Genomic DNA, 8,488 nt, shown 5'->3' with positions numbered 1-8,488 from the left:
GGCCCATGAGGTAATAGAACATAAAAAACAGTGTTACTTACCTGTCCGTGCTCCGGGCATGCTTTGGGTCTACTTGCGTGACGTCACATGACGTCCATATACCCCCTGGTCACATGACGTTCTGGATGTCATTGAAGATGGTCAACAGCAGCGGAGAGTGCAGCAGAGCCTGGAGATAGGTAAGTAACAGAGGTATTTTATGCTTTTATCTCCTTTGGATCTCCAATTATTATACTCTGGGGTCTGAAAAATACCCGAGAGTATAATAATTGTTCATGGATGTCCATAATGGAGATTAATACTGAGTGCAAGGGCCACTATGGGGCATAATACTATGTGCAGGGGCCACTATGGGGCATAATACTATGTGCAGGGGCCACTATGGGGCATAAGGGTGAATTCACACTGAGTAAACGCTAGCTTATTCTGAACGTAAAACACGTTCAGAATAAGCGGCGTCTAAAGCAGCTCCATTCATCTCTATGGGAGCCAGCATACGAGCGCTCCCCATAGAAATGAATGGGATGCTGCTTTCACTCCGAGCAGTCCCATTGAAGTGAATGGGGAGTGCCGGCGTGTACGCTCCGGCATGAGCAGAGCTTGCCGTATACGCCGGCACTCCCCATTCACTTCAATGGGACTGCTCGGAGTGAAAGCAGCATCCCATTCATTTCTATGGGGAGCGCTCGTATGCTGGCTCCCATAGAGATGAATGGAGCTGCTTTAGACGCCGCTTATTCTGAACGTGTTTTACGTTCAGAATAAGCTAGCGTTTACTCAGTGTGAATGCACCCTAATACTGTGTGCAGGGGCCACTATGGGGCATAATACTGTGTGCAGGGGCCACTATGGGGAATTATAGTGTGCGCAGAAATGCAGGGGGGGGGGGGGGGTCACTTGGTCGAGGTCTTTGGCGGGGGGGGGGGGGGGCATGTCGTAAGTTCGCTACAGGGCCTCGCCATTCCTAGTCACGCTGTTGAGGGAATGACCTCCGCCAGAATACGGGTCACTTTCAGTGGTCAGTCACCTGCTCCAAATCAATCATGCATGTGCGCGCTGGCTAGAATGAATCCCGACACACTGAGTCAGTTTTCATCTCAGTCCATGCATAGGGCGTGATGCCTGCTCACACAGTACTGAGGTTTATTGAGGAAGTTACAGTTTTTATACAGGAATGCAAGAAAGATAAGATAACGGCAGGCTGTAAGCATATACGTCTTGTATCCGAATACACTGGCGATCAGTCATTGGCTCTCAAATTTCAACATCTCTTAGCTTTCGATTTCCCGAGAAATGATACTGTCTTTCTTGTAAACCACATGACGATCGTGTGCGTCAGCATCTGGGTGCGGTACTGAATACAGGCGCCATCTTAATGTGTAAACGTTGCACAAAGAAAAATATGATTTCTTAAGCAGTATAAAGCATGTATAAAAATAAGAATGGACATGGTCTACCTTCACAACGCCACTGAATGACATGCTGCGATTTCCACTTTGAGTGGACTAAATGTGTCCAAAATGTGTCGTTTATGCTATGTGGGGTCCTGGCCTTGAAGAGGTATTCTCATCTCAGGTTTTTCATGGCTGCGAAGAGAATACCCATGTCTCCACCATCTTGAGGTGGCTGAGAGTCATGGAAAAGCTACCAAGGATGTAGAGTCAGAGATACAGTTGTAAAGTCTAAGTCAGGACTAATTTTGGGTGTTGCAATTGGAAAAAAGTTAGCAACTCCTGCTTAATATTAAAATGATTAATTATTTGTAATTAAATTATACAATTATTACTATTGTATAATGAATTAGATGCCTAGTCTGTTACATATTTACATTCATAGGAACTACTGTTTTACTGAATTAGAGGAGATTTACGTAATGAGGGATTCAGAGTTGGGGTTGGAAGGCGTCAGAGTCGGAAGGAGTCGGAGTTGGGTTGTGGAAGAATCGAGGAGTTGCTGTATTTGCTTGCCAACTGCACAGCCCTGGCGGTTACGGAAACAGTATAGCATAGCGCGCGCATTTTTTCAGTGCTCACAATACTGTTTCCTAATTTCCTATTTACTTCTATTGGTGATTACAGTGTAGGACAGCCACATTCGGCCTCGTAGTTGAAAAATAGAGTCCTGTAATCCCATCTCAGCCATGACTGGCTAAGATGGAAAAAACATTTAACCCATGTTGATAATGTGAGATTTGATAGTTTTGGTGCAGGTTTTCATTGTGCTATTCTTCTGCTATACGTGAGCATAGCTGTAAGTTTCTGGGCAGTGAAGGAATGTGGTGCCTGAGCCGTAATGGAATGAAATGTTTTGTCACTATGTTTTTTCTTCCTTTTCGTTGCAGTACAGAGATGCTGAGCATAATCAGTATGAAGAAAATGGGAAATACCGTACCTGCTTAGCCAGAAGAACTTGTGAGAGTTGGATGTGTCTATTCAGGTAATGACTGTTTGGTCAGCATTGCTATTACTGCGGCTCTCACTATGAGGCACTTCAATCTGGGAAGCTGGAGCATGATTAACACATGAAAGGAGCCTTCTCCTATTCACAGGCCCAAAAAGTAAAGAAAGACAGGAGCTGAAAGGCAGCAGTTTTGTGTACTTTCAGGCTGAGTGTGGGGCCCTGCTGAGGGGCAGGAGCTGCATTAAACTCGCAGACACATAAAACTTCAACAGAAAATAAGGACCGCTTAGAACTGAACACCGGGTTGTGGCTATTTTACTAATTCACTCTGGATGTACAGCATCCATTTCCCATATCCAATATACGACAAAAACGGAGTCTTACACCCCGACTTATAACAAACAGAAAACTGTTTTATAATCAGCTCCGTGAAAAAGAAAGATGGTTTTCAGTTGATTCCTATATCATAACTCATCATATTTTATACAGTTATTGGAGTCCGATGAATGGGGGGCATAAGAAGGGGACATTATTAAGATACTGCCAGGGTGTTCAGTGAAAGATACGATGGGTAAATGACGTGATCTCTCAGGCTATGAATCTGGGGCATTGTGGGTCAAGCGGTAGGGGCAGAAGAGGCAAAACCACAGAACTTGGGGATAGTTGGAAAGCAGCAGTTGTACAAGGTTTCATGGAGTGGAGTGTAAGAGAAATAAGTGGAGGGAACACAATGAAGTGGCAAACAACTACTGAATACTGGAGCCGAGCGGACGGTTGTTAGTACAAGAACACAGACAAGTGTGTGCGTCATAACAGACAGTCTGAATGAGGGACAAAGTCAGATCTGAGTTTCTCAAGGTTTAGTACAATGACAGATATTACAATGCAATGGGGATGTGAAAAAGTGGGACAACAATAGTTGCTGATAAGAAGCTGACAAGCTGCATTCCCTGCAATATTACCATCAACCCCAAAATTGAAAAAAACCCAACTATATAAAATAGGTATCACTGTATTGACCCACACAACAAAGGTAACGTGTTACTTATGTTATATGCTGCGTGGAAAAAAATTAAAAGGTAAAAAGCTATGTCAAAATTGATGTTTAGTTTGTTTTTTAATCTACCAGAAAAAAAAACTGAAAAAATATAGCTAGCAAAATGTGAAGACAGAAACCCTAAAAATCGCCAAATCAGTAGAACAAAACTGGCAGGCAGGGAATGTATAAGCACACCTCAGATGTTCAAATGCAGTTTTCAAAATGGTCACTCCCTAGGGAATTTCACTTTACTGGTAGAAGAGGTTTATGCTAATATGACATGGTGCCCAAATACCAAACATCTAAATCTATGCTCCAAAAGCCACATAACCCTCCTTCACATCTGCACCCTGCTGTATACCCAAACAACAGTTTATGCCAACATGTACAACACTGTTGTACCCAGGATAATGTACATGATGTCATATGTGGGTATAAACTGCTGTTTGGGCACAACCCGGCACAAAAGGGAAGGAGCACCGCCTGGTTTTTGGAGCACAGACTTAGATGGTTTGGTTTTTGGACATCATGACACTTTTGCAGAGCCTGGAAATGCCAGTGGAGTGGAATCCCTTGACATGTGACCCCATTTTGGAAACTACACCCCTTAAGGAATTTATCCAGGGGTACAGTGAGCATTTTTAATCCTCAAGTGTTGCAATAGTTTATCTTCCAGAAATGAATATTCATCTGATGGCGAAAGGTGAAAATGGTAATTTTTCCAGGAATACATAATTTCAGTGTGCAATATGTTGTGCCCAGCTTGTATCTGAGACAAAAGCTCCAAAAGATGTTGTGCCCACGATACCCCCTTAACGGTTTTTGGCGTGTGTGTCTCTGCTGACACAAGCTGGGCACAACATATGCACTAAAACTGCATATCTCTAGAAAAATTGCAATTTTCAGTTTTCATTAACAGATGTGCATTCATTTCGGGAAAACAAATGAATGCAATGCTCAAGGGTTATATATGCTCACTACGCAACTTCTACTTTACTGGCAGATCAAGGGCTCTGCAAAAGTGGCATGATGTTCAAAAAACATACTATGCTCCAAAAGCCAAAATAGTGCTCCTTCCATTCTCTGCTTGACTGTACCCAAACAGCAGTTTATACCTACATGTGGCATTAAGTACATTATTCTGGGTACAACAGTGTCATACATGTGGGCATAAACTGCCGTTTGGGCACACAGTAGGGTGCAGATGTGTGCTTTTGGAGCGCAGAATTAGATTGTTGATTTTTGGACACCATGTCACATTTGCAGATACTAAAATTGCCCATACAAAATGATGTCACTTCTTGAGGAAATCCAATTTACTGGCACCTTCATGGCTCTGCAAAAACAACATGGCGTCCAGAAAGTCTCTCTAAATCTATACTCCAAAAGCAAAACAGCACAGTGCTCCTTCCCTTCCGAGCCGTAATGTGTGCCCAAGCAGCAGTTTACCACCCACATATAGAATTTTTTGTACCTGAGATAGACCACTTAAAGGGGCTCTATCACTGGTTTTTCGCTATTTTAGATAAATATATACTTGAATCGCCTTTAGTAAGGCGATTCAAGTCCTGTTAATCGTTTGTTAAAAGACCCCCCCCCCTGTTTTAATGAATTATCTGTTAAACATATATATAAATGAGTCGTCCATGCACGGTGGGCGTTCCCGTGCACCCCTCACGTCATACTCTGTTCACACCCTCCTCTGTGGTTCTTGTATGCAAGTCCCTCCTCCTGCTTTCGATTCACAGCCTCTTCCCTGCTAGTGGTACAGGACCTGTGATGATGTCACTACTGCTTGGTGATTGGCTTGTCCCTGTGATGACATCACTACAAGGTCCTTCTGAGTAGTGATTATGCAGAGCAGGGGCTGCAGCTCCCTGTGTCTATCATAGATCTCCATGTGTACAGTAGATCTATGCTAGTATAGAAAAGGGAGCTGCAGCCCCTGCTCTGCATAATCACTACTTAGAAGGACCTTGTAGTGACGTCCTCACAGGGACAAGCCAGTGACATCATCACAGGTTCTGTGCCACTAGCAGGGAAGAGACAGTTGTAAGGCTGTGAATCGAAAACAGGAGGAGGGACTTACATACAAGAACCACAGAGAAGGGCGTGTACAGAGTATGACGTGAGGGGAGAACGGGAACGCCCACAGTGTGCGGAGGGCTCATTTACATATACGTGTAAACGGTAATTCATTAAACCGGGGGGTCTTTTAACAAATGATTTGCAGGACTTGAATCACCTTTTTAAAGGCTATTCAGGCATATGTTTATCTAAAATAGCGAAAATCCAGTGATAGAGCCCCTTTAATAAATTTAGGCGTGCACAAAGTGGATACAACGTATTGGGCACTGAAATTACATATTTCTTTAAAAATTTCAATTTTCACTTTTACATTTATTTTTGGGAAGCACTATTAGTCTTAGAATAATAATACCCCTTGATAAATTCTATGAGGGGTGTAGTTTCAAACATGGGGTAACCTTTTGGGGGTTTCCATTGTACTGGTACTTTAGGGGCTCTGCAAATATGACATTGTGCCCAAAAAAGTATTCCAGCAAAATCTGCCCTCCAAAAGTCAAATAGCGCTCTTTCCATTCTCAGCCCCACTATGTACCCATACAGCAGATTACGACCACATATGAGGTGTTGCCGTGTGCAGGAGCAATTGTTAAAAAAAACCTCGCTTCTCGGCCTTTTGGCTAAGATCAAGTGTAATATCTGTTCTTATCAGAAACAGAAAGTACGTGAAACTGCCGGAGGTGCTGGACTAGGGCCCACCGTACAGGAGTAGACCGAAATCTGGGGAGATGAGAATGGAGAACCACTTGCTGCATGTTGATGGGGGATATGGTCAGTAACTAGTTCCACCAGTGGAGGTGATGGACCCACTGTAGGGAGCTAGCAGAACGCCACTGACGCTGTCAACATGACCACCAGGGGGACAGGATGCTCCCTGGGGATCTTACCACTGGCCGGGGAAGCGCTCGAAGGTCTCGTGGTGTCGTGCCCTGGGGGTTTGAGTGGCCCCTGGGGTGCCTTAAATCACTGGACGTGGGAAACCCACTGATTTGGGCACATTGCGTGGCACTGGATCTACACCTTTCTGAGCACACACTCCTTTATGCCTGGTTTTCCAGCATGGGAGAATTTTTATAGATCTGGCGGTAAACCAGGCTCGTAAGGGCACTTTACCACTTATATAGATGTTTTCACTTCTTTTTGTCACTCGTCACCTTTTTTGTGTGTCAACGAAGGGATGCTGTACCCTTTTGGGACGCTTCCTGACGGTTGTCTGGAGACGAGGCCTGTAATGGGCCTCCCTCCTCTGTCAGTTGACCTGTCCTGGGTAACCGGGGCAGGCGCAGACCTTTTGCCTGAGTCCAGGAGTATCTCTGGTGGTGGCAGCCCGGAGAGAAACTAGATGACTGGTAGTCTTGAGTACCCTCGGTGGTGGCAGCCCAAGGGGAAAACGGACGTTGGGGACCTCCTGCTTCGGCAGTTGGTCCATTGGTACTCGACCCCACTCGGTCACCTTTTGGTCTTTGTGGGGAAGAGTTAGTCAGGAACCCTCTTCCCTGTAGGGAAAGGGTGCATTTTTTGGCAAGCATCCTGGGCACGTTTTTTTTTAGTGTGGCACCCACGCTTTTTTTTGTGCACTTGGTGTGATTGATTTGGCACAGACAGAGACCTTCGAAAAAAAAAAAATTGTTAAAAAAAACTATTGGGTGCTTTTTCTCTTTGGTGTTTTATTAATTTTTAATTTAGACATTCCAATGTTAATAAAATCTGTGAAACAAGTGTGGGGTCAAAATGCTCAGCATACCTTAAAGGGATACCTTAAAGGGATTCTACCATTAAAATGCTTTTTTTTCTTGATAACATATAGGAATAGCTTTAAGAAAGTCTATTCTTCTCCTACCTTTAGATGTCTTCTCCACACCACTGTTCGGTAGAAATACCAGTTGTCTTTGGTATGCAGCACTGGGGACGTCTCTAATGCTGCAAGAGAACTCTCCATCGCCGCCTCCATCTTCTTCAGGAACCCGCCTCCCTGCGCGTCTTCTTCCGGAGCTGGGTTGCAATCTTCTAGGCTTCGGACAGAGCAGACTGCGTATGCTCGCGGCCACAAAAAATAGGCCGCTTACGCTTACTGTTTCAGTGCTGGGGACTGCCCCCCCAGTGCTGCAAGAGAACTCATTTGCATACCAAAGAAAACCCGGGATTTCAACCGAATGGAGGCACGGAGAAGACTTCTAAAGGTAGGAGAAGAATAGCCTTTCTTAAGGCTATTCCTACATGTTATCGAGAGAAAAAAAGCATTTTAATAGTAGAATCCCTTTAATAAATTCTGTCAGAGGTGTAGTTTCCAAAATGGGGTAAATTTTGGTGGGTTTCCATTGTATAGGTACTTTAGGGGTTCTGCAAATAAGACATGGCACCTGAAAACATTCCAGCAAAATTTTCTTTTCAAGTGCCCAGTAATGCTCCTTCCCTTCCATGTACTGCCGTCTGCCCAAACATCAGTTTACACCCACATGTGGGGTATTTCTGTGTTTGGGAGAAATTGCATAACAAAATGTGAGATGTATTTTCTCCTTTAACCTCTTATACTTTAAAGAGGACCTTTCACCATATCTGGGCACAGGCAGTGTTATATACTGCCAGAAAGCTGACAGTGCGCTGAATTCAGCGCACTGTCGGCTTTCCCGATCCGTGCCCGGTGTAAAGCGCTATCGGTCCCGGTACCATAGCGCTTTACAGTCAGAAGGGCGTTTCTGACCATTAGCCAGAGACGTCCTTCTGCCTCGCGGCGCCAATCGCGCTGTGCTGTGGAGCCGGGAGGAACTCCCCCCTCCCGCTCCTGATAATGCTCGTCTACGGACGAGCTGTGTGAGCAGAGGGAGGGGGCGTTCCTCCCGGCTCCACAGCACAGCGCGATTGGCGCCGCGAGGCAGAAGGACGTCTCTGGCTAATGGTCAGAAACACCCTTCTGACCATAGAAGAGCTACGGTACCGGGCCGTAAGCTCTTCACACCGGGCACA

The 8,488-nt window shown here is 44.9% G+C and overlaps 1 pseudogene; it reads left to right on the top strand.

Moving 5' to 3' along the window:
* Positions 1-6,124: 6,124 nt before the first annotated feature.
* On the top strand, positions 6,125-6,228 carry LOC142190766 (U2 spliceosomal RNA; annotated as a pseudogene).
* The last annotated feature ends 2,260 nt before the right edge of the window (positions 6,229-8,488 follow it).

This window comes from Leptodactylus fuscus, chromosome 1 (genome assembly GCF_031893055.1).
Source record: "Leptodactylus fuscus isolate aLepFus1 chromosome 1, aLepFus1.hap2, whole genome shotgun sequence".
Classification (NCBI taxonomy): domain Eukaryota; kingdom Metazoa; phylum Chordata; class Amphibia; order Anura; family Leptodactylidae; genus Leptodactylus; species Leptodactylus fuscus.
This window is presented reverse-complemented; position numbering and strand designations above follow the sequence as displayed.